The sequence below is a fragment of the Gouania willdenowi genome, chromosome 16 (genome assembly GCF_900634775.1).
Source record: "Gouania willdenowi chromosome 16, fGouWil2.1, whole genome shotgun sequence".
NCBI lineage: Eukaryota > Metazoa > Chordata > Actinopteri > Blenniiformes > Gobiesocidae > Gouania > Gouania willdenowi.
In genome coordinates, this window is record NC_041059.1 from 31,014,819 (window position 1) to 31,041,009 (window position 26,191).

Genomic DNA, 26,191 nt, shown 5'->3' on the forward strand with positions numbered 1-26,191 from the left:
TCAACACGGTACCTGTGAGTTCTAAAGTGTGACTGAGTGTGATGCAATGGAGGGTTGAGGAAATAATCTGTCAGAGCGTCTGCTTTAATCCAGAGGACAGAGATGTTTGCAGTGAAACAGAACCATTGGCTTCCTACATAATACGCAGTTTTAAGTATAAATTGTTTAATGCCTCATGGAACTGATGTGTGCAAGTCCGAGTTGAAGCTGAGCCTCATTTAAATATGTGTGAGATCTGGTCTCCATCGTCTCATGCGCAATGTTGCGGAAATTGTAACTCAGTCCATACTTCTAGTGCAATATAATGTTTCGCCTTCTCGGAGGTTCAGAAGCACCTTAGAGGCCGTCTACAAAACCTCAGAGTTGGAACTGTCGCCCCCTGCGGTCACAGATTTCCGTAAACAAAAGAGATTCGACATCGACTTTTTAAAATTTTACTGATATATATCTGCAACCCAAAGCAGCACAGGTTGTAATTTTGATTGAAAAAGCGGCGAAATGATCCTGAATGCTTCACTGCTATAGAACTCAATGAACTAAAATTGGCGATTGGCATCATCAGTGACGTAATTCCAACGTAATTTCAACATGGCGGCCCACAGGTTCTCAAACGGTAAACTAGGCCCATTTTAAAAAGTTAATTACACGTATATGGTGCAAAATAATGTGTTTTGTTTTGTTTGGAATAGAACTTCTAATGAGGACTTTTCAAAGGTTTTAGGCCACACAGGCCCTGAGTGGCTAATCGGGTCTAATGAATGGGCTGCGAGGGCCGGTGTCACGGACTGAGTTTACCTCCTACTGAGATCAATTATGAGCATATATGTGCATGCAACCCTAACTCTAACCCTAACCTAATCCAATAAACTAATAAAACACGTGTTCTTTCACTTTGAAAACAAAAATAAACAAAACTCAATTATTATTATTTTATTTTTAGCATTTTTTAGCAAAAAAAATGAAAAATTCTGGTAGGACGCATGCGCGCCCATGCGCATATATGCTCATAATCGATCGCAGTGCGAGGTAAACTCAGTCCGTGACACTGGTGTTTACGCGCGATCCTCAATCATAACGCTCGGTTGATCACACTACAGAAGTCACTGCTCCTCCACTGGCAGCTGTTTCCTTTCTTTGCAGACGCATTCTATCCGTGTACTCTGTCAGTTTCAGGGGTGTCCAAACACGGTCCTGGAGGGCTGGTGGTCCACCAGGTTTTAATGTGTCCCTGCTCCAACACAGCTGGGAGACTCGTTAGCTTCAGGATATCAGAAGTGTTGGAGCAGGGACACATTAAAATCCTGTTAGACCACGTTTAGACACCCCTGGTATAGATATAGGAACTACTGATGCATGAGGCGTGGCCACACCCCCTCCCATTTGCACCCCCACAGCCCATCAGCCTTGAATCCCGACTCAATTATGCTTTAAAAAAAGAAGAATCTGAATTAAAACCAAATTTGTCTGAATAATTAATATTGAATATTTAATGCATTTATCTATGCATTTGATTTGATTTGCCACCTTGTTTTTAATAAATGAAGCAGGTGATTAATTATAGCTGAAGTTAGTCCTAAAGATCTCATGTTCATCCATTCTAGTTCTGCTGATATAAAATACATTTAATGAATTATGAAAAACAGAAAATGTTTTTTCTTTGCAATGTATTAATATAGAGCTGTATTACTGTTCTAAAATATGTGATTGCAAATTGTATATTTTCTATAAGATTTGAAAAATAGTCAAATTTTTTACCCTATTTTTATTTCATTTATTTATTATTTTTTGGCATTTTGTCACAATGGGGGGTCCTGAGAATTTTTCATTTTTCTAAGGGGGGTACAGCAGAAAAGGTTTGTATCCACTTCCTTCACTGATAAGTATAGATTCTGCTTTTTTTTTTGAAAAGGACGTGTTGTAAAGACTAATGTTGGAGATGTGCGCTCATCTTGAAATAATTCTACATTTTGAAGCAACCCTTACCTGCACTGAACTGAAATATTTTACACTGAAATACAAGACTTTACAGAACAGCATGCTATTGTAGACTCAACATGTAAGGTTAGAACCTGATTTTTATAATAATATGTCTGAGGTATGAAGCTCCAGGGCTGAAAATGAGTCCCACCGTGGCCCTGAAGCCACATTTGTAAAAACAGGAGGATCCCTTTAAGGCTCGTATCACTCTCTAGCTACTGTCCTTAAGTCAGTGATCTCATTTCTTAGGTTTCCATGCAATTTATCCAGTCTGTTATCACTCTCCCTCTGACACCAGTACACCTCCGTGGAGCCCGTTCCGCCCGAATATGTTTGGGCCTTAGACTTTTAGCTTTGCGTGTAACCATTGTGCCTTAAGTTGCGATGGGGACTTTTCCTACTGCAATGTCCGCCATTGCACTTTTACCATTGATGGGACATGAACGCTCATTGACTTCAGTCGAGCAACCAATAGTAACGTCAATATTAATAATAAATAACTCACGGGCACTCTGTAGAACGATCTCTGATTGGATGAAAAATAGCGTCACACTCCTGGATTTCTAAAGCCTAAATACAGAGCCAAGAGAAGGAGCAGAGGTCCAGTGTCCTCTCAGAACACTTTGAATTACAATATGCTGAAAGGTGATTATGTATTTTTGTCCAAATGAAGCAAAAAACTAACAAAAAACACACATAATGCATCTTTAAATGATTATTTCTAAGAAGAAAATTATTTTATACACTTATGATAATAGAGAATCTATATGTCAGATGTCTCTCTGTGTTACCCTGTCAGATGGGTGTGTGTGTGCTGGCTCTGCCCCTTACTCCTCCTCCTCCAGGTGCACTCTATCACCAATGGACTCTCAGGTGTATTTAAGCCCTGTCTGGTTTGAGTGGTGTTGTTGCTACGTCGTCTTTTGACTGTCGGTCGATAAGTGAGCTAACCTGTGCTGTCTCCCGAGGTTGTCCTCCTCTGACGGTGCCTGACGCCTCCGCTGTGTTCTCTGTCAGTGGCCTCCTTCTGCAGGTTTTCCACGGATTTTTCTCTCCAGCCTCAGCAGCCTCTGTGCATCTCTCTCCAGGCCAAAGGTTACCCTTCGTTCTCTATATGTTGCCCCTGATTTAGGGTTTGACGCTGCGCTGTGCACACACTTACTGTTTTTGGAGAGCCTTCAAATAAATCTGTTTGATGCACACGTCTGCATCTGGGTCGTGCTTGTCTGAACGTGATACTATAAATGTGTCATTTTCAGTCACAGATGGAAAAAAAAGTATAACTTATGTATATATATATATATTTTTTTTTTTTATCTCATTAAATTCTCCTGCTGGCTGGATGAGTAACCATGACAAGCTTGATTTGGCCAACAGGCCTTTTGTTTCACATATCGGCTCAAGCCTGAAATTATAACTTAATTTCTTAATCTGGTAAAGCCATGTCGTAGGTAGTAAATGTATTTAGGAACAATAAATAGACTCGGTTTGCAAGAACATCATGCAAGAGGTGAAAATAAGTCTTAATAAAAAGACCCAATGATAAAGGCTAATCCACCTTTTGGAAAAATTTCAGCTACAAACCCTGCTGTAGTGCAGCTCTTATATAGACTTCAATGAGGATTATTTTTTGCCAACTGTGTGTAGAGCATTATTATATTTTGAAACTAGAAATAAGATTGTTAAAAAACAGAAATATGTCTTTTCTTTATGATTCCCTATATTCTATTCGCCTGTCTGGACTTAAGCGCTTTTTAACGTGCCTGCAGTTACGTGCTTCTCTCCTATGTATATTCACCTGTCCAGATTCCTGACAAGTCCACCACGCGTAAGTAGACCAAAAGCGCAAAATCGGTGAATGAAGGCGGTCTGAAGCCAAGGAGGAGGACTGGGCCTTCATGTCATCTTTTTGGGGCTGTCTAGAAATCACGGAACATGGAGTTTTCCCAACGCTTGTAAATGTCATTAAAATCCTTGAAAATGACAAAGTGCACTTTTAATTTGAAACGCCTTTGTTGATAAACAATGTAACAAGTTGATTTGATCAGATCATTGATCAGATTATTGCAGTGTGACTGAGGAGCGGCCGCATTTTTCTGTCCGAGTCACAGTTAAAATCACTTTTTATTCTCCCTCATTAACGATAGATTAACGATTGTTTGTGTGGAAAGTCTGATTTTATTCATTTATTCCATTCCTGCATTCAGAAATGATCAGCCCACACACCAATACCCAACCCTTGGGGGGCTGGATGGTGGGGCTGGGGGTGGAGGGGGCCGCCACCTGTGTTACTATGTAGTGGCGTGGGGGCGGCCCTCCCACCTCTAGTTGCCCTACTAATCCCTCCAATTTTAATCGCATCTCAACATGTCACCCCCCGGAGGGTGTATCATCTTTTACACCCTCCGGCCTATTACACCACATACACATAAATCCACAGAGGCTGGAGGGGGAGCACCGCTCCCCTCCATCCCCCTTCTTTTAATTACACCCCATACATTCACCAAACACACACATTCACACAGGGGATCGGGAAGTGCCTCTCCATTGGGGAATGGAGAGGCACCATAAGAGGGTGGTGGGTTGGTACACATATTTGGGCCTCTCCGGTGGGGGCCTGGCCCCTCTGTTGGTGGCTGGGCCACTGCATAGAGCAAAAGCACATCAAGATGGTGCGGTCGGGCGTGGCGGTGGGTCTCGGGGGGGCTTTGCCGGGGTCTCTCCTTGCGGGGTCTTTCCGGGCTGTGTCGGCCGGGTGGGGCGCGGGGGTGCCTCTCCCCCTTGGGTGTGGCTTGGTGCTTGCTTTGTCTCCTGGTGGCCTTGGGGGCGGGCCCCGCGGTGTGCGGGCCCGGGGCGGCCTGCCTCGCCGGTTTGGGGGGTGGGTGGGCTGGGGGGGTGCTGGTGTCCTCGCCGGGGTTGGGGCGGGGTTGCTTGGCGCCTCGGGGTGATGCTGTTTACTGGGGGGCGGCGCTAGCTGTTCCGGTGGTGGAGGTTGCTGTCGGCCGCCTGGTGGGTCTGTCCTGCCGTTTGCGGACTGGTGGGTGGGTCCGGGGCATCTTTGGCTGGGGGCTGCTGTCCCGCACTTGATGTGTGCCGTTGGGGTGCCTCCGTCCCCGCGGTGGGGATCGCCGGTTGCTCGCGGGCCGGCGGGGGGCGCTGCTCCGTGGCTGGCGCTGTCCGGGGGGCGGCGGGCCCTGGGCTGCTGGCCGTGGGCTGTCCGGGGCTGTGCGGTCCTGCTGGGCCGTGGCCGGGTCCCGGGCGGGGGTGGGGGATGCGTCCCGGGGGGCTTGGCCCGGGGGCTTGCCCTTGGGGGGTCCTGGTCCCGGGGGGTGCTCCTGGGGCCCGGGGTGCTTGGCCTGCTGGCCGGGCCGGTCCCGGCGGGGGTCTTTCGGGGCGGGTGGCGCGTGCCGCGCCCTTGCGTACCTACTGGTGCGGCCCCTGCTTGGGCAGTGCCCCGTGAGGTAGGGTGTCGGGGGCCGGAATAGGGGGCCACATCCCGGCGGGGCGGTCTGGCTTGGCCCTTGGAGGGGGCCCTGGCTTTAAAAAAAAAAAAAAAGAACTGAAGCTCGTGGCGCGGGCGGCATCAGTGAAGGGTGATCTGGGGCGCCGTGGGGGGCTAGGTTGGGGTGCCTGGGGGCCGGCGGGGAGACTCCCAGCGGCCCCCTGGTGCCTTATGCGGCTTGGGGTGTGGTCGTCCTCCCTGGGCGTGCTGCTCCTGGTGCTGCATCCGTTCCGGGTCCTTCTGGCCTGGGGTCGGGCCCCTGCTGGCTCTGGGCTCGCCGGCGGGTGCCCACTGGCTGCCTGTTCGGCGCGGTTCTGGTCGTCTGCTGGGTGTGGGCTTCGGCTCCTCCGCTGGGGCCTCGGGCAGGGAGTTCTCTGGGCCCTCCCCTCGGGGGGTTAGGCGCGGGGGTGGGGTGGGGGGGTGGGGGGGTCGATGGGGTGGGGGGTCTGGGGGTTGGGGGTGGGATCGGTGGCGTGGTGCGCTGGGTCCTTGGCTCCTTGGGGCTTTCTCGGGTGTGTATGGGGGGGCGATGGCTGCCTCTCGGCTTGGGATCTTGGGGGCGTTCGGGGGACTGCTTGGCCGTGGGGTGGTCGCCGGGGGCCCTTAGGCTGCCTGCTCTTGCTGCTGGCCTGACTGCTTCTTCGGGCCCGGGGGCGGCTCTTGGGTTTTGCAGTGGCGGTACTTGGAAATACATTTGTCATGGATGCACTGGCCTTGGGCTGTGGGATAACACTCATACTGGGCTCAACCTTAGACACGTTGTTCCCAAATACCTGTTTTATGGAATTTCCACTCACCTCTTCCTCTGTTCACAGCCACCACCATTATTCCTAAACCACACACTGGTCACCAAACTGGCTTGACAACACAACAATAAACACAATATACACAACCACAATTTCACATCGCATCACTTAAAACTATTCCTCACCCATTCCATATCCTATCTTGTATCCCTCTTCCCTGCTAACTTCCCCACCCCCCTCCAACCCCTCACCTTGGTGTAACACTGCCCTCTCTTTTTTACATCCTCCCTTTAATAAAGTATTTCTTACCCTTCCCTAGGGAGGGCTGGTGACGGTCACAATTATGCAATGAAATAAATAAATTTATTTAATTGCAATAATAAAATATGCATTGCTGTCAAAAGATTGCACTTCTTGTAGTGTTAACCTTCGAAAGCATGTGCAGACAAGGTAAAAAAGAAAAAAAAAAAAAAAAAAAAAAAAAAAAAAAAGAAATGATCAGCGCATCATCATTATTATCTGTTATCATGTGACAGAGTGACGCGCTGGAGGTTGGAGCATCTGCTTTAATCCAGAGGAGACAGAGATGTTTGCAGTGAAATAGAACCATTGGCTTGCTACAAAATATGCAGATTTAAGTCTAAATTGTTCAAAATCTTATTAAGCTGATGTGAGCGAGTCCGAACTGAAGCTGAGCCTCATTTAAATATGTGTGGAAACAGTTTCTGGTCCTTCGTCTCACATTTCACCAACCTCCGCATATGACAGCTTGTTTCACTTATTATTTACTGTGTAGTGGATCAAACTGTGGCTTTACGTTGGACATAGTATGAAAATAGTTAGATATCACTGTGGCAACGTGGACAGAAGTCTGACGTCTGTCAGTTTCATTTATCGAGCAGCATCAGCCGAGGCACAAGTTGGGTGATCACGACCCACCGTCTCTGCAGAAAAAAGAGTGGAAAATGAAATTAAATGTAACCCAATTTTGTCCCGCCTAGAACTGTTGAATGTGAACATATTGAACAGTGTGACAGTGTCAGTTTGGATAGATTCTTCCTGAGAGTCTCTTTTGCAATATTATGAGTCCGTGTGTCTTAAAATGTAACTAAGTCCAAACTTCTAGTGTAACATAATGTTTCACCTTATCGGTGCGCTGCACTTATTCCAGGTACAGAAGCACGTAAGAGGAAAGGAACTTAGCAGATGGTTGAATACGCGAAAGGCCAGATTTGAATGGGAACGCCCACATTTCAGGGTCGCTTCACCCACAGTGTGTAACTGGGATGAAGGGGCGCAGCAACTGAACTAAGCACAGGGGGAGAATAACAGCCCAAAACAGCGCCGCTGCGTGGAGAATAAAGCCCTATGTTTCTATACTCAGCAGTACCACTCTGATGGCATCATTGATTAAATATTTTTCTGACACACCTTGAACAGCCTTTGTCATGATCCAGACTCAGTTTTTGTCCCATTTGTGCATTTAACTGTGACAGTTTAAAGTCAGAATAGTCCCTGCACATGCAGCAGACAGACATCTGTGTGTGCTGCCCTGAGCTCGTGGCTGTTTCTGTTCATTAGTTGCTTTTGAAATCACAGAGCTGACAGCGGCAGTACCCAAAATGCCTTGTTCTCAGGGAAATATACGTACTTGTGTTTTGCTAATGAGCACATCCAGGGGATGGTTATTACACACACACACACACACACACACACACACACACACACACACACACACACACACACACAGAATTCAATGCACGCACTCACACAAAAGCTCCTAACGACACGAGACTGCCATTCTGCTCACACAACTGCAGTGAAAGTCTCCAGTGAAACACTGCTGCAAGGCACAAAAACGAGGCGTAAAAATTGAGAGATAGAAAGAGAGAAGAGCAGGAGGTGAGGGGGAGATGTAAGTGTGTTGGGGGTTTGTAGAGGGAGAGAAGGGTTGGGAGAAATGGAGATGCAGTTTTGATCCATCTTTTCTTTGCCTCCCTGTAAAGTGCAGCTGTTTTGTCTCCAGCTCTCCTGCCTCCACTTTGATAGCTTTCAGTGTACTCCACCGTATTGACTGCAGCCCTGGCAAGCATGAGGACAAATCAATTAAGAGTGTTGACTGATACAGTGTCTGAGCTCTACTTCCCCTATTTGCCATCCACCCATTTTCAATCACAAACAGAAGCAATTAAAAGCCGACTATAGCAAGCAATGTGACAGTAATGGCCATTATGGAGCGTCGTCAAGGTTCAGACAACAGATAATGCTGTTGTTTATCTCGACGATTGTTGTTGTTTATTCATACATAAGCTTGGGCTCAACACCCCAGCACGTCCCTCACCCCGTCTTGACAAGCGTTTGCCTCCCTGAGCCTAAACACAAACAGACGTCTGTGATATTGAAAGTTGGCCATCTGTCCAATCAGGGAATCAAGTCAATAAGGAGAACCAGTTTGGGGGCGAGACCTAATCTGGAACACATTAGCATGTGAATTAGTTGTTGACTGGGTGCCAAAGCCAGCAGCCTAATGGCTGCCAACTAGATGACAGCTTTCCCCTAATCAATGGTTTGATATCTGAATGAAAACATATGGAGGGATCAGGAATACGCGCAACGCTGCTTCATTTTGATCCAGTTTCACGCCGACTCTCTCTGTGAGGGAGAGTTTCTCGCCTCTGAGACATTTAGAAACAGAAAGAAAATCTTCATTAAAGATGAGCTGAAACCCAGTGGAGCTAAAGACTTGTCCTTACCAGGCAGTTAATGCACGAAAGGCAGGAAATTGTGCTAAGAATAGATTTTGTAGAAGCACACACAAAAAAAACTTTGTGATGTGAAATACATGTAATGGGTCATCATAGTCTGAGTGGTTATTTAGCAATAATTTACATGGTTCAGGCAAACTATAATTGTAAGGCTATTATAGCACATTTAGAAAAGTAGGTTCTAACATTTCATGCATTATTTAATTTATAAAACCTTTATTTATCTTGTTTAAAGATAAAAATGCTGCCGGTCTGCATTCAGTCCCAATTTTGCTGCTGTCTAGCGCAATGAGTGTGAACAAATGTCTCCTAATGAAAATTGTAAATGATCTTTATCAAATCCTATATCTGCTGCTGGATATGCAAACAGTGAGAATCTGAAATGTGATATTGCAGAGAAATTAATTTTCCTTATTTCCAAATATAATAACAGTAAGACAGTTATCATCATTCCCATTTGTCATCCCAGAATCCAATGTGATTTCTCTGATCTGATGTAGTTTCCCTCGGGCTTTCAGTAATATATAATGAAATTTTGACTCGGTGTTCCCACTCCGAGGCTATTTTGTTCGAGGGAATCTGATCTTTCATATCTGAGATCCTGGAAGAAGAAAAATAGTAAATGTGAACACTGAATCAGGTTTCTCTTACTCACAATCACACCATAGAAGCTCATATAGATGTGCAAAAGGCGATCCAACTATTCTCACAAGTCCATGAAGGACCCTTCGTCTTGCCTGAGTGTACATGCAGGAAAGAAAACAAAACAAAAAAAAAAAAACTCAATCTGACTCAGGAGGCGTTATATCATTTACGTAACAGTGCATATTGACACAGAGTTCTCTTGTCCATTTATTTTTAAGAGTTCCAGCTACTATAGAGGGTTGAAGTTAATTAGGAACAATTTTAACAAAGAGATTAAAAACGGAAAAAACAGATCCCCCTATTATTTATTTCTCTCTAGATTACCTTTATTTTTGCAGCAGTTTCTGTTTCTATGTAGCTATTCCACATCCATCCCCTACACGTTATACGCTTGTGGCGTAGAGTAGGATTTGCGCACAGAGGAATAATAAACCTTTCTTTCTGTGAGGATAACATCAGCTCAACGTGTGTCTCTCCTATTCTTGCCACAGCATATCACCATCACATGTTGAGAAACCAGAAAAAAATCAAATTGCCCTTCGGTTGTCGGGGGCAACACTCCTTTAACTGTAGCAGTTTTCCTCGTCCATCCAAATATATCTGTTTTTCACTTGCCACCAACATCCTTCTTCTTCTGTGGGAAAAAATGGTGCATAGACAGAAGACATAGATTATTATCAAGTTGACGTGATTACATGCACTATTAGCTCAACTGTCAATCACATTATCTGGATGTGATAAATCGAGCTACAGATCGTCCAATGCTGTTTCCAGGCATTTATATAGTTAGAGTTTAAAAATGTTTAAAGTTAACTAGTCACACTCATTTTACTCACCAGTAAACTACTGGAGAAAAATTACTGTAATTCAACTAGTGAACCAGTGATCTGGTGTGACTTCCATACATGTTACTGTCACAGGTAGCAGACAGGATCCAATTGCAGGACTCAGATGCAGGGTTACTTGGCAAAGTCTTTATTCTTTACAGAGCAGACATTAGACTGATGTGAGGTGCAGGATGATCCTCAACCTGGGCGCGTGGCCCACCTGGACTCCAGACCGACGTTTAGGACAGACCAGACATGAAAGACTAACAGACCAACAAGAGTAATACACACAGACAGGATATATATAGGTGACACGATGATTAGCAGACTGGCTACAGGTGTGGTGCTGACAGGACCGCCCAGAACATGTGACCCTCCCATTTGTGAATTTGTTTTTACAAATTATGACGTTTTGGTGATGTATCTATTTGAAATATAATCTGAAGTGTTTTATTTTGAAAAGTAACCTGATATTTTATTGCGGAGTACGTGCTTAATTTCCTGTTTAGCTTAATTTGCTCTGTGCCGATTGATGCGTCGTGCTCCGGTGTCTGTCAGAAATAGAAGCCCTGCGTATATCTGGCAGAGGGCACTGGACTACCGCATCTGGGAAGGAGCAGACACAACCACCGCAGCAGACCCGGTGGAAATTAACACATAGAATAAAGTGGAAACCTATCAGCTCCGGTGACGTAACGCAGCGGAGCCGCATCCAGTGGAAACTGGGGGTCAGAGTAGTGCTTTTGCCTTCTGCACTGTTGTAGGCGTGTCTCTAAAAATCTGGTTTGGCGTAGAGCTTTTGTAGCTCTGTTCAGTTAAAGGACGACACGGCGTCCAATGCACTATGATAATGATGTAAAAAACAGAGCCTGTTCCATAGAAGAAGGTGTTTTACATTGCAGGCAGAGTCCTGAGCAGATTGCAGACACAATGCTATTGTTCACCTGGATACTGTAAACAGGTTTTTAAACATCTGCATTTTTACTAGACAGAGGGCTCGCAATAGTACAGTAAGCATGTGTGGCTCAGCTGCAACCGCCTGCAGCATCCAAGCAGAGCCTCCTCTCAGCTGATGTTTAAATTCCAAATGACAAGTCTTAAAGGAGTTTATTTAGTTTTACCCATACAGTAATAATAATATAATACTATATTTAAAAATATAGAACACACCCTTATGAACTGACTGGTAGGTAGGTCTATTCACAGTGCAATGTGACAATGTGAAGAAGTGATTATTGCTTGAGTCAACATTGTGGGTACCACTGTGCTCCAGGCTGGCACTGCTCCTCGGGCTGCGCAGCCGTGCCACCCCGACACCCACAGACCCTCGCGTTCACCCCACGCTGCACTCAGTGCAACACAAAGAGAACACAACATAGAGCTGTCCTCCATAACTAGCTCCACCGCGCCAATGTTCATTTTAGTGACATTTTTTCATAGTTTTCGTTAATAAATGTTTTTAACTAGACCCCGTCTAATTAAAAAAACCCATGTTATCAAAAACTATATCACAATATATTTATATTTTCGTTGACTAATAAAAACTAAACTGCAGTTTTCTCACATGGGACAAAATTAAATCAGACCTCATGTGAACATGTGGTTTTACGCATTGATCGCATCAAATCTGTCTGTAATTACTAACATTAATACCATCCTATATCAGGTTAATAAATGGTCATTGAATCTTTAAAAAATGCATAAGCACTTCTGCTTAATATTTTAATTAACTATATTTGTATCAAATTTAGTTGACTTTAACCTTAATGTCATTTAGTTGACCTAACTTTGACTAAAACTAAGTTACATTTTAGTCAAAAGACTAAAATTATATAGTCATAGTTTTCATGTTGCGTCTCTTATTTCCTTTAAAACACATTTACAATTTACATTTTCTCTATAAATCCAGCTCACATATATTCAAAACATGTATATACATACATTCATTAGCTTAGTTTTCTCAGCAAAACAAATGTATTAAATAATAAATCAAAATAAATCAACATTCTTAAATTATAGCTCTTAACATTATGTTCTGTACACTGAGCGCTCTATTCTCCCATGTGCGTAAGTCCAAAAAGTTTTGGCTGTTTTTGGCTGCGCGCTATTCTCCCCCTGTACTTAAGTCAATCGCTGCACGCCTTCATCCCAGTTATGCACTGTGGGTGGAGCAGCCCTGAAATGTGGGTGTTCCCATTCAAATCTGGTTTTACACGCATTCTCCGGTGTGCGTAAGTTCTTTTCCTCCTATGCACTTCTAACCCTGGAATATTAATGAGGCTCAGCTCAGGTAGCTTTAAACTATTTATATTTAAAACTGCGTATTATGGAAGCCAATAGTTCTGTTTCACTGCAAACATCCCTCTGTATTAAAGCAGGACGCTCTGCTTTACAGAATGCGGCCAATCCTCAGTCACACTGCAATAATCTGATCAATGATCTGATCAAATCAACCTGTTGCATTGTTTATCAATGAAGACGTTTCAAATTAAAAGTGAACTTCATCATTTTCACGGATTTCAATGACATTTACAAGCGTTGGGAAAACTTCATGTTCCGTGATTTCTAGACAGCCTAAAAAAATGACATCACCGCCTCCTTTCCTTCAACCTACGCGATTTTGCTCTACTTACGCGTGGTGGGTGTGTCAGGAACTAGGAGAGAAGCACGTAACTGCAGGAGCGCAAAAAAGCGCTTTAGTCTAGACGGGGGAATAGACCCCTAAATAGGGATGTAATGATTCACTCAACTCCCGATACCATTAGATTCACGATACTGGGCTCACAATACGATTCTCTCTCGATTAATTACAAAATGAGACTGTAGACAAATGATGACTGAAAAACTCTCTACTAAAGTCACATCAGGAAGTCTTGGGAATAAACTAGAGCAATATACATAAGGTACATCCACCTAATACACCTGGTACAGTACCTTAGGAATCATAAGTGTCTCACAGTTTTGTGTAAAGTATAAGACATTCAATTGCCTTTAAAGTGCGAACATGTAAACTGGACATTTTAAACTTAAACTGTGAATAGAAAAGTAGTTCATGAACTTGCCCTGGGGTAAGGCTGCTTTCCTTTAGCAGAGATGATGTCACCTGCGGTTGAAAAAAACCCTCTCAGATGCGACACTGATCCCAGGGACACAGAGATATTGCTTTGCTGTGATAGCCAAAAGAGGATCCTGCTTTTCATTCTCCCTCCACCAGACCAGAGGATGGTCCTGCAGTCCCACAGGTCTCCTTGCCCCGTACCTTTTGTCCTGCTTCGGGTGAGAGCAGAGATCGCAGGTTGCTGCTCCAGAAAGCGTTCAAGCATTTCCAGTGCACTGTTCCACCAGGTCATGACATCAATTGTGAGCTTGTGTGCTTTCAGCTGCAGTAGCGTCTGCTTTTCTTTGAGGACGCGGGTGGCTGTCATACTGTGATGAAAGAACTTTACGATGTGCCTCACTCTGCCAAGCAGGCGTGCAATATTCGGGAGTTTGATACTGGCTTGCGAGGCGAAGTTGATGATGTGTGCAAAGCAGCCAACGTGGGTTCCCCCCATCATCCCAACCGCACGGATCATATTTGCTGCATTGTCGGCCACAATGGTTGGGTCTTTTCTCATCAGCCCCCACTCCACCATCGCCGCCGTCAACCTTTCAGCTAGGCTGACGGAACAATGGTCAGTTTCAACTTCTGTGGTCTGTAGTACGTACGATATGAGGTTCCACTCCTCGTCTATGTAGTGCGTTGTCACACTCATGTAAGACTCCGTAGCCACGGATGTCCAGGCATCACTTGTAATGCCCACCCTCTCTGCTGACTGAAGCTTACTTTGAACATTTTCTTTTACTGAATAGTACATGTTTGGGATGACTTCTTCAGACAGACGTTTGTGAGACACCATAACGTATTGCGGTTCTGTTACTTTCATTAGCCACCTGAAGCCCTCGATTTCAACAACTAAATATGGGCGCATACCTTTGCAAATGAAGACTGCAATCGCCTCTGATATTTTGACAGAATGTGCAGAATTGGCTGGTAGTTGTAGAGTTTGCTCGAGTTTTATCTGTTGTGGCCCAGTGGACTACTTGGTCATTAGATCTTGGTGGTGTTGCAACATGTGGTTCCTGAGGTTGGTTGTATTTCCGAAATACTTCACCTCCATTTGGCATGCCTTGCAAATCACTTTGCTTTTGTCAAGCTCATCTGTCTCCTTGTCGTTTCTGAACCCAAAATGCTGCCAGATTGCAGCTTTGAGTGTTTTGGGCATTATCAACTGCTGTTCATTGAGAGCTTCTTCTTCTTTGACGTTCTATGGCAGTTGGCAAACTACGATTTAGTACGTTATCGCCACCCACAGGATTATAAGTGAACCAGGATTTAAGAGGAGCAAATAACAAGAGAGCTTCACTTCACGTGTGACATGAATTAGGGAAAATATCGATCTTTGGACGTACGAATCGATCTTTAGGAATTAATATGAGAATCGATACAGGATTGGAGAATCCATTTTTCAACACAGGTCTGATTTCAGAAGAAGCATCTATCGAAGACGGACGGATAAATAAAGATATTTGACATTTGTTTTTTTTATGGTTTTTATTTCAAATGTAGTATTTACATTTAAACTCTAAATAATTTGTACAGTTAAAAATCATACAAATTCAGATTACAAGATGATATAGAATAAAGGTGTCTTCATCTCTCTGTGTGCTGGGTTGAACAGCCGAGGCCTATTTGCAGAATCCTAGCTCAGAATGGTAACGTATCCCTCGCTATTAACGACACAACAGTCTCTTTTTCAAAGCAAAGGGGTGTAAACTAAGCCTTGTTAATTAGGCTCATTAAATGATGAGAAACCTGTTTGATTGGAGGCAGTTGGATTCCTTCCGCTCGGATGCAGCAGCGGTATTTAACTCGCCATATTGGCTGCACCTCGGGGTCGTGTTCTCTGACATGGCTGTTGTCCCAGTGCCACCCTGTAAACACACACACACACACACACACACACACACACACACACACACACACACACACACACACACACACACACACACACACACACACACACACACACACACACACACACACACACACACACAGACAGAGAGAGTGTCTGTAGCATTTAAGGGGCTTTGGCAGACCCCAGGATCCCCCTCTCTAATCACTGTGTTCTGCAGGGGTGTGTGTGTGTGTGGTGGGGGTGAAAATGCTTAGGATTTGTCTGAGATCTCATTTCTGTAATTTATCGCCCGTCTCCAGGGAGCTGCCGGTTGGCACTGCCAAGGTCTAGTCTTCCCTCCCCCCTCCCCCCTCAACACTATTCTATTCTATTCTATACTCTATTCTCTATACTCACCCCTCTCCTTCCGCTGCTATTTCACCACTGTTTTGTTGTGTTGTTGTTTGTTGTCCTCCTCAAAGGAGGCTCTGACTGAAGCTAAGCTGGTGGGCGTAGACACATTAACTCTCCTGTGATTGCAGTTAATGACCTTAAATATTGTTAAATTGAAATAAATGACCCACAGTTGAAACATTGTTTCCTGTCTTTGTCCTTTTCGATAATAGCTCATACATAAAGTGTTTATTGACACCCACATGCACGCAACCACACACTTATATACAGTATATAAAAAATATTACACATGAATTATCATCAGTAATAGGAATGTGGACAACATAGTTAATTATAATGATTAATTATCAGTCATGATCAGGGTTTGGGTCAATTATGATTGTAATTGATAATTAATTACAATCATGGCGTAATTATAATTGTAAATGTAATTCTAAAAATCTGCCGCCGTTGATATCATAATTTAATTGTAATTGAGCTCAGATAATTGGCTTTTTAATTGTAATTTCTTGGAAATTCAATAAAAACCGTCAATTACAATTTCATTAAATGCAAAACAGGTCTATGGCTTACAGGTATGTAGTTAACAATTATTAAAATATGTTTCATATTAAGTGGAGTCGTCTTCGTCCTTTTAGATAATAGTTCATATATGAAGTATATATTGACTCCCACATGTCTTATTGTTATAAGTTATCATCAGTAATAGGAATGTGGAAAACATAGTTAATTATGATTATTATAATGATTAATTATCAGTTGTGATCAGAGTTGGGTCAATTATGATTGTAATTGCGTAACTGATAGGTAATTATAATTATGGCGTAATTATAATCGTAATTGTTATTTAAAGAATCTATGTAGTCATTGTCACTGTAGTCATAACTGAATTATAATTGAGTTAAGATAATTGATTTATAATTTATAATTGTAATTACTATGGAAATTTAATAAAAACTGTCAATTGCAATTTAATTAAACACAAAACAGGTCTACGGCTTACACGTATAGTTGACAAATATTACAATATGTTTCATATGAACTTTTCCCACAACCTGTCTGTTAATTTCCACACTCATAATAAAGGTTAGTAGGCTGGAGTTAGGATATGATGGCATTTTTTTATATGGATAATTAAATTTTACAGAGTAACAATAATGTGAATGTAAATGATGTTTTGTACAAAGAGTTTATAGCTATTGCGGAATTTGTGTTCCTCGTTGGGCTTTTACATTAGATATTATAATCATTGCACTAAAATATAAATGTAAATATGATTAAACAACATCGTACTCACATAAAAAAAAAATGCATACAATCATCACAATGCTATATGAATAAAAGTTAGTAAAATTGTAGTTTAGTAATTGAGAATGTAATTGGAATTGACTTTCAAGGGAAAATAATAATTGCAATTTATTTGTAATTGGAAAAAATGCCAGTTATCATAATCATAATGTAATTGTAAATTGAACCTGGATAACTGAAAATATATGTAATGTAATTGACCCCAACCCTGGCCGTGATGTAGGCTACATACAGAAGCTGAAACAAAAAGAGGGATTGTTGGCTATCATCATGGTTTTTATATTTTTATATGTATGATACCATTATGTTTTGTATTTACTCTGTGGAAACAATAAGGCTGGATATGTTTGAGGTGTGCTGTGGTTGTAAAGTCTACCAGAGCCTTCTGCATGTTTGCCAATCTTGTTTTCCACTCTGAGTTCAGGTGAATTGTAGCATCTCCCATTTTGTTTATGAGTAAACTGCTGTTGGTGGCAGGCATTTTAAGCTAATAGGTGCTTTAAATAGCTGCAATTAGTGAGAAGCATGAGATATTTAATCACTCTAGACCAATTAGTGTGTAATCAAGTAGTGTCCAAGAGCGAGCACGTTTCTGTCCTCCACTGTTTCTCTGCAAGCACCCGCCATATATTTCTCAGTGTGCCGGGGAAGAGCAGTGATTAACACGCAGGGCTATCGGCCCCCGCGGAACACGCTGTAATGTGAAGGTAAATCAAGGAGAGAGGAAAGCGAGGCACTGTAGCTAAACCTGTTATTGCAATCCAACATATGTGGAGGGTTAATTCATAGCCGAGACGAGAACCAGTGTTCTGGTTTTGTGCTTTTGTGTTGCAGCACCTTGTACGTGGTTGTTTTTCTCCAGGGATCTTTTTCTCCTTGGACCACCTATCGTAAAGTGACCAGATTTTTAAAACTCAAAACCGGGACAGTGGTTTAACCACAGAAGACGACAGATTTTTGAAAAAGAAACTTATTTGCAATATGCTTTTATTTATAATGAAAAAAGTCACATAAATTAAAAATTTTCTTCCTTTTGGATGAAATGCATTATTGCAACGGCTGAACCAAATATAAAGTGACCATCGAACATTTTAGGTTGACATAGTTTAAAAATAATAACGTTTTCGTCATGTTGAAGGAGAATGCATGAGAAGAAGCATGGAATCATTTTGAGCTTTCTAATTGGTTTACATTGCATGTGCTACTGCTGTGATTGACAGTTCACAGTCCGCAGAGATCACATTTTTAAGCAAACTGCGCTGCTGCTTTCAGGGTCTTTTCTGACTGAGCTTGTGAATAACCAGGACAAATAAATGGTTTGGGGGAAAATCAACCGGGACACAGGATGTAACTCTGAAAACCGGGACTGTCCCGGGTAAATCGGGACGTCTGTTACCCTAAATGTATCGGTGTTACATGCTACCTGTGCCTTTTTTTAAAAATTTTTAAAGAGCGATCCTTTATTGTATTTATGCAAAAGATCTTTCAATTTGTCAGTTCGGAAGCTACACTTCCAACAGGGATTGTTTGAAAAACCCAGAGGCCTAAAATGCTGGAGACGTGTAAGGATTTGGTAGCTAATGCTGAAACATTAGGAATTATAACGCAACATATGGCTGCTGCAAAGTGAGACAGCAGCACATATGAATAATGCATCCAGGGATGGATACAGATTTGGGAGGTTGCAGACTAACAGCGAGAGAATCAGGCCTAGATCATGTTGACAGAAGTACTCTGCACTGTGTCTGTGTGAGGGTGCAGCTGTGAGGGAGCATCATGTAATAAGATTAGGAACCAGTGTGAAACATGCTGTTTTTGTGTAAATAAGCATCTGTGTTTGAATAATTTAGAGCTGAAAATATGGTTTGACTCTGCATGGAAATGCACCTAAACCTGTTTTATCCCTAAATAATTAGACTGTGTACAAACGTCCCTCAAAGCACTGGTTTATAGTGAAATTATGCGCAAAAGGCAATTAAATATTATCTCAATGTAAATGAGGGATTGTAGAATGAATGTTACTTATTAATGTGTCTGCAAAAAAAAAAAAAAAAATTATTTAAATAAATTTGAATATATGGAATTGATGTTTAGGCCCAATTCATTAAAATTATGAAAATATGATGTACACACATTTTAGTAGTAGTAGTAGTATCTGATAATATAAGTATGACATACGTTAGAAACTAAAATAGTGAAGAAAAAAAAAACTAAATATGACATCCGGGACAGGGTTGGGGTCAATTACATTTTCAAATTACAATTACATTTTCATTTGTCCATGTTGAATGAACTGAATTACAATTACGTTGACCAGCATTTTTTCCAATTCCAGTTGAATTTACAATTATTATTTCCCCTTGGAATCAATTACAAATACATTCTAAATTACTAAAGTTCAAATTTAATTAATCACAATTACTGAGCCTTTAATAAATAACCCTATAAAACCTGACCTTCCTCTTGTGTTAGCGTTCTGTTAGCATCTCTAATGATAACGGGTCAGTTTGACCCATGTCTTCAATCAGCTGTTATTACAGTATCTATCAGCTAATTTGTTTCTCATCTATTGGTTGCCTTGTTAGGCTTCCTAATCAATGAAAATATTGGTGTTAATGTTCTTGGTGTGAGCGTCTGAGCCTTTTGTGTCAGAATCCCCCTAAATGTATATATATATATAACATATACTTGATATAAATCTTATTTTAATGATAGTTAACTATGCATGTGTAAGACATAGAACTGTATGTATTTCCATGCCAAAAACAATTACAAAATCAATTTTCTGAAGTAAATTACAATTCAATTACAATTGATTACTGACCCGTGTGTGTGACATCTGTGTGTCAAGTGCAGTTTGTAAAGAAATCACCTCTGTGATTATTTTCCTTTTTTTTTTTTGTACGTGTGCAGCAAATAGTTTCTAAATATATTTTTGTTTTGTGAAAAATCTATGTAAAATATCACAATTTCTTTCCATTTTAAAACCATTGGTCTGTATTCATATAATGTGTGTGAATACCAGCTGTGGAAGTTTAAACCAATGCTCTAAACCACAATCGTATGATCTGTAAATATTAAATATTTAAAAAGGTGAAATAATTTATCCTTTTCATGTACTACTTGAAACACAAATACAAACATTTACACCATATGTGTCAAGAATTAGCCACAAGTTGGAAAAAGTGATTCAGGTCTGGACACATCATAGATCCAAAGCTCTGTTATAAAAGTGCAAATGAAGAAAGGATGGATTTCATGTAACGCACATTTGTCCATGGGCCTGGCCATTATTATTTTAAACATTTGATCATTTAGCTACATATTTACACAAATCATACAGGCATTTAAAGTAAAAGCTAAACCAAATGTTTAGCTTTCTATATAACCTCCCCAATTAAAGGCGTTTTATAGCTCATAATAATCCTTAAATCATGTTTCTGCATGTATGAGGCCTATTGCTTCTTTCAGTAACAGTGTAAACAGAATTATTCTCTCTATGATGCAAAACAATCATCTCATCCATGGTTTCCTTGTATTTTTAAATGTAAAAGAAATTACACTTTTATTTACTCCAAATTTCACAATAAGTGTGTCCTTTTTGGGGAAAGTGCGACGCATTTCAGGATTTACAACTTCATAAACTAAGCACCCACTAAATGGGATAAATGAACATCTTGTCAGTGCAGAACTGGTGGACAGGGATGGAGTGAAATAAAGCAAAGTCAAAATGATGGTTAACACTTGTTCCCTACTTATTAATCACAACCATTAACATGCTTGCATGGATTTAACACTTATTGTTGTCAACCGAGGCCTGGGCGATATGCCTGGAAAAGTTTCTCACATCAGTCAATATCTATAATTATTGATTATTTTTTTAACCTATTCAAAATAAGGACGAGAAGAAAAAAAGCCGAATTTAAATACTTTTACTTTCAACGTAAAACCTTGAAAAACCTGAATTAAATAAACAAACTAGTCAGTGTGCAAATATAGACATTCAATAAATGCTTCATCAAAGAAAATGTGCAGCTGTTCCTGTGCCTACATGTACTGGTTCCGTGTTCAGTGAAATTATCGAGCATTCTATCACACATATTTTCCATTGATATTGATCACATCTCTATCGCAATATATATAGTTATCATTTCATTGCCTTGGCCTATGTTAACCTTCTCATTAGGACTTCACCCATCAGAGGCCAGTTCTGCAAGTGGCTTGTTCCTAAATGCTTGTCTGTCTGAAAAAAAGTAAATAAATGTTTTAAATAATTTTTGGCTGCAGAAATAAAAGACTTAGATTGGACACAAATGTCAGTGCTTGACTAAAAATGACTGAGTCATATCTGTGCATGGGCATGTTCTTAAACGGACTTCTAGTGCAGACACGGGCCCTTCACTACATAACGACCCCAGTAACCTTTTGTTTGGGATTTTTATTTATTTTGATGAATAAAGCTGCCCCTCTCTTTGCAGTTTGGATCATTACTTTGTGTTTCTGTCAGAGGCTTTTATCGCTTTGTGTGTATTCAATCTGAATCCTTTCCCAAATCAATGACTGACTTGGAGATAGCTGCACTGTTATAGGTTAGCTTAAAGAGTCATTTTAAAAACATTCGAAATGTATAATATTAACCACAGCAAAAATAACAAAATAAAAAGGACAACCATATTTTACCGTCTGATCTAATCCTTCGTTCTTTGGTTATTGTCTTAAAACTAAATCAAAATAATAAATAGACAGTGTGGTTATTTTGTTCTACTGACTTAAAACCAAAACAGAAATACAGAAAAAAATAAAAACCAGGCAAGCAGCGTTTTTCTGTTTTAAAATTAAATCTTGTTCTGTGCAATATTTGGATATTTACGGGAAACTATGGATGAGAGCTTCATGTTTTAATCTCATCACACAGAGAGGACCCACAGACGGGGCCGACTTTTACTCTGCGGCGTTTGATAAAATGATTTTGTAGCATGTTGTCTGGAGAGATTTGTCTCAAAAATAGTCACAAATGGATCCACAATGTATTTTTTTTTAGATTTTCACGTGTTTTTCAGATTTTTACGTGTTTGTCAGATTTTTACGTGTTTGTCAGATTTTTACGTGTTTGTCAGATCCACAAATATATCCACAATTTACACGTGTTTTATCATTTGTGCTTGTGTATTTATCATGAATTATCACGTGTGCTTGTGAATTGGGCACAGTGTGTTTGTGGATTGGTCGGAGTGTGAATTTATTTTTGAGACAAACGTAACACAGCTTCGCTCCGATTCACACACACACACAGCTACCGACCCACGTGTGGAAAGAACCACCATCCACTAGGGGGCAGCATTGAAGGCTCTGCTGAAGATGAATTCCATTTACCGATACAAACCAAGTGTTGTACTGTGATCAGCAGAAGACAATGGAAGGCTCCAGTGATTTTGGTGACAGTACAGTGAATACCATAGACGTTATTAGATATTGCACATCTGTTTTTGTATTGGAAAATGGAATTAATCTTCAGCAGAGACTTCAGTACTGCCCCCTAGTGGAGTGGTGGTTCTTGGTTGGTCGGGAGCTCTGTGTGCGTGGATCTGAGCGACGCTGCGTTTGTCTCAAAAATAAATGTACACGTCGACCAATCCACAAACATACTTTACACAATTCACAAGCATAATGGAAGAATAACACATGATAATTCATGATAAATACACACACAAAAATGATAAAGCACTTGTGAAAATTGTGGATATATTTGTGGATCTGAAAAACACGTGAAAATAATTTTTTTTAGCCAAAATGTATTTTTCGCATTTACAATCTCAGTACGATGTGAACTCAGTACATGACACCGGTCCAAATAGTATCCAAATAAACTGGCGACTATTGACTGTGAAGCTAGTGTGTGACGAACAATAGATGTTAGAATTTTTCTGACACATTTAACACTTTTGCAAAAACAATTACAGCTTTTTTGAAGACAGTAAATTTATTGCGCACGTTAGAATACCTTGAGCCACTCACGGCAGCTGTCAACACAGACGGAAGTTGATCACAAGAAATGAGGAGCACCAGTAGATTCATTACACCACCTCGGGTTCTTTAATCACATATCAAGTGCATGTTTTACATAACGTTAATTTTTTGTTTTGATTTATTTATGTAATAATAACGTTTCAATTCACCAATTCATCAGTAATGTGACTTATGCTCCTTTTTTGTCCAAGAGTAGAAGTCCGCCCCCGTCTGTGGGTCCTCTCTGTGTGGTGAGCTTAAAACATGACGCTCTCATCCTAATTTACCTTTAAATATCCAAATATCACACAAACAGAACGAGATTTAATTTTAAAACAGAAAAACACTGCATATCTTTTTATTTTTTTTTTTTTGATTTTTCTGTATTTCTGTTTTGGTTTTAACTCAGTGAAACAACATAACCACACTGTTTATTTCGATTTGCTTTTAAAAATGATTAACTAAAGAACGAAGGGTACTCCCTCCTTCTCAGAGGTCTCTGTGCATCTAGGGTCCTATGTGTTTTTGATAATCTAACAAATATTTAAAAAAAATAAATAAATTTTATATAGCAGATGTTTAGAACGCTATCCCCCTTTTATGAAACCTGACTTGCTACAGAAATGGTTTGAAAGAAACAGCCAAAAGAAGGAAAAACAGACATTCTGAGACAAAATGTGGGACAAAACAATTCTTCCTGGAAACCTTTAATAATTTTGACAGCTCCTCACACACCAGTGCAGGGTAAAGTCCATCAGTACAGCTGACAGTAATGTACAAGTGCCCTCTCGCACAGGCCAGTGGGCGATAACAGCTTCTTTTCAAAGGATCTCTTTACACTGATAGCTGCTGACTTTTCAACAAGGAAATATTTCATCACCTCTCAACGGTATTGCATGTGCAAAAAGTTATTGTTCACTTTTTTGTTACTTAATCAAAGCTGTGGTTTGAAGATCTCCTCATGTCAATCACTACCTTCTTAAAGAGCCCTGCCTGAGCTGCTACTGCAGTATTACATTGTATACACTGTCAGAAGTGCTGTGATTCAGATTATTAATACAAGTACAATGAAGTACGAACACAGCAGAGTGACCGACGTCTCTGGGGGTGTGGGGGGATTGAAAGTTATTATTGAGTACAAAACCAGTGAAAAGAGTGCAGAGCGGTGTAAAAGAAGGCCGAGCCCCCTCACTACATCTGCAAACAAAGACGACTACTTCAGTGCACATTCAATATCTCTGCACGGAGCTGGACATGCTACATATTCAACTATTCCATAAACACCGCAGAGTTAACAGATGCCATCATGTGAGGACAAAATCAGCAAAGCATAACCATTCACTAAAGTGAAAACACAATATTTACATCAACAGCAAACTCAAAAAATGGTTTTAATAAAAATATCTTATTATTACAATAGTCTATTTTACGCGTACAAGTCTTCCTTTCACATTGTTTAATAAAGCATTTGCTTCTTTTTATTTACACTCGTAATTGTTTCAGATCAGAATTGCTCTTTACAATATCAAACATAATTTTAATAACAGATGTCCAAAACATGTACAGGGATGTTTTGCAGTTTAGTAAAGCTTTAAACTGTAGTTAATCTTTAAGCACAATTCAGACAGGTTTCAAAGCAGTCCGACAGGGAATTTCAAAAAAAAAAAAAGAACAAACAAAGTAAAATGTCTCTTGAGTCTTTGTTCTGTAAAAATCCCCACAAAAAGGAAAAGCTAATGATTTTATTTGGGTTTAATTCCTCCAGCAGGTTTGAAAAATGTGTGACTGTGCCTCCAGTTGGGTAAGGGTCCCTGGCGAAGCGTTGCTGGCTTTGGAGCAGCTCTCAGCAGCCCTGCACACCTGTGGAGGGGATGAATAGAGGTGGAGGAAGGAGGGGTGAGCTGCAGAGCTCCAGACTGACTGGCGCCTCGGACAAAACGGAGGCCATGCTTGATCAACAACCAAAAACAAACCAGGTCAAATGACAACCCGACTGCTCCTCTGGAGCGAACACAGGCCCAAAGGCTGGAGAGGGTGAGGGTTAGACTCCTCTCACTATGGCAGGTCGTTTTAACATTTAATAAGTAGCGGTACTTGTAATTGTAGATATCTATAGTTCAATTTTGACATGTTGTAATTCTAAGTCCACATATCCATTATGTAATTTTGACTAGCTGCAATTGTAATTATTGATATCTTTAATTCTATTCTCACTAGTTACACTAATAGATATCAACAATTAAATTCCTACTTGTGGAAATTGCCATTGTAGATTTCTGAAACTTCATTACAACTAGTCAAAATGTCCCATTGACTTAAATTCAAATTTAATTTCAGATATCTACAATTCAATTTCGACATGTTAAAATTCCAAAATATAATTTTTGACTAGTTGCAAATGTAATTGTTAATATCAACAATTAAATTCTGACTAGTCATAATGTTTATTGTAGTGTACTGTCAACAATTGTTCTTACATTTCAAATAACATAACATAAATTGAATTGTATATATCTAAAATTAAATTCTGACTAAATGTGAAAAAGAAATTACTGATATCTGTAAATAAGTTTTAACTGGTTAAAATGTAATTACCACATGTGAAAATATATTTGTAAAATTGTATTACAGATATCTAAAAATAACATTTCAACATGTCTCAAATACATTTTTGACATGATGAAATGTAATACCCACTAGTGAAAACTAAAATTGCAACTATAGTAAGCCCCACTGATGAAATGTCTTGCCATATCACACACACACACACACACGCACGCACACACACACACACACACACACACACACACACACAGGTGTGTTCAAACATCATTCTAGCACAGGGGTCACCAACCTTTCAGTAACGTTAAACCACTTCAAAGTTTTCAAGTTTAAGTTTCAACATGGAAACTATTTATTTCTCCTTATTTATGCAATTGTTTCATTTTCATTACGTTTCACAGGAAATCATCATGTTCCTATTTTATTAGCCACTAATATCTTTAAATAATTGTAAAACATGTAACATGTTACTTTGTACAATTTAACCAATATTAAATATTTT

The 26,191-nt window shown here is 40.6% G+C and overlaps 1 protein-coding gene across 1 annotated transcript in view; it reads right to left on the reverse strand.

The window, feature by feature from the left end:
- Window positions 1-23,818: 23,818 nt before the first annotated feature.
- The window catches only part of id4 (inhibitor of DNA binding 4), a 4,144-nt gene continuing 1,771 nt past the window's right edge, over window positions 23,819-26,191 (reverse strand). The window contains exon 3 of the mRNA XM_028470693.1: window positions 23,819-24,987. The gene's annotated coding sequence lies outside the window, so the exon portion shown is untranslated. The remainder of the gene's footprint in view (window positions 24,988-26,191) is intronic.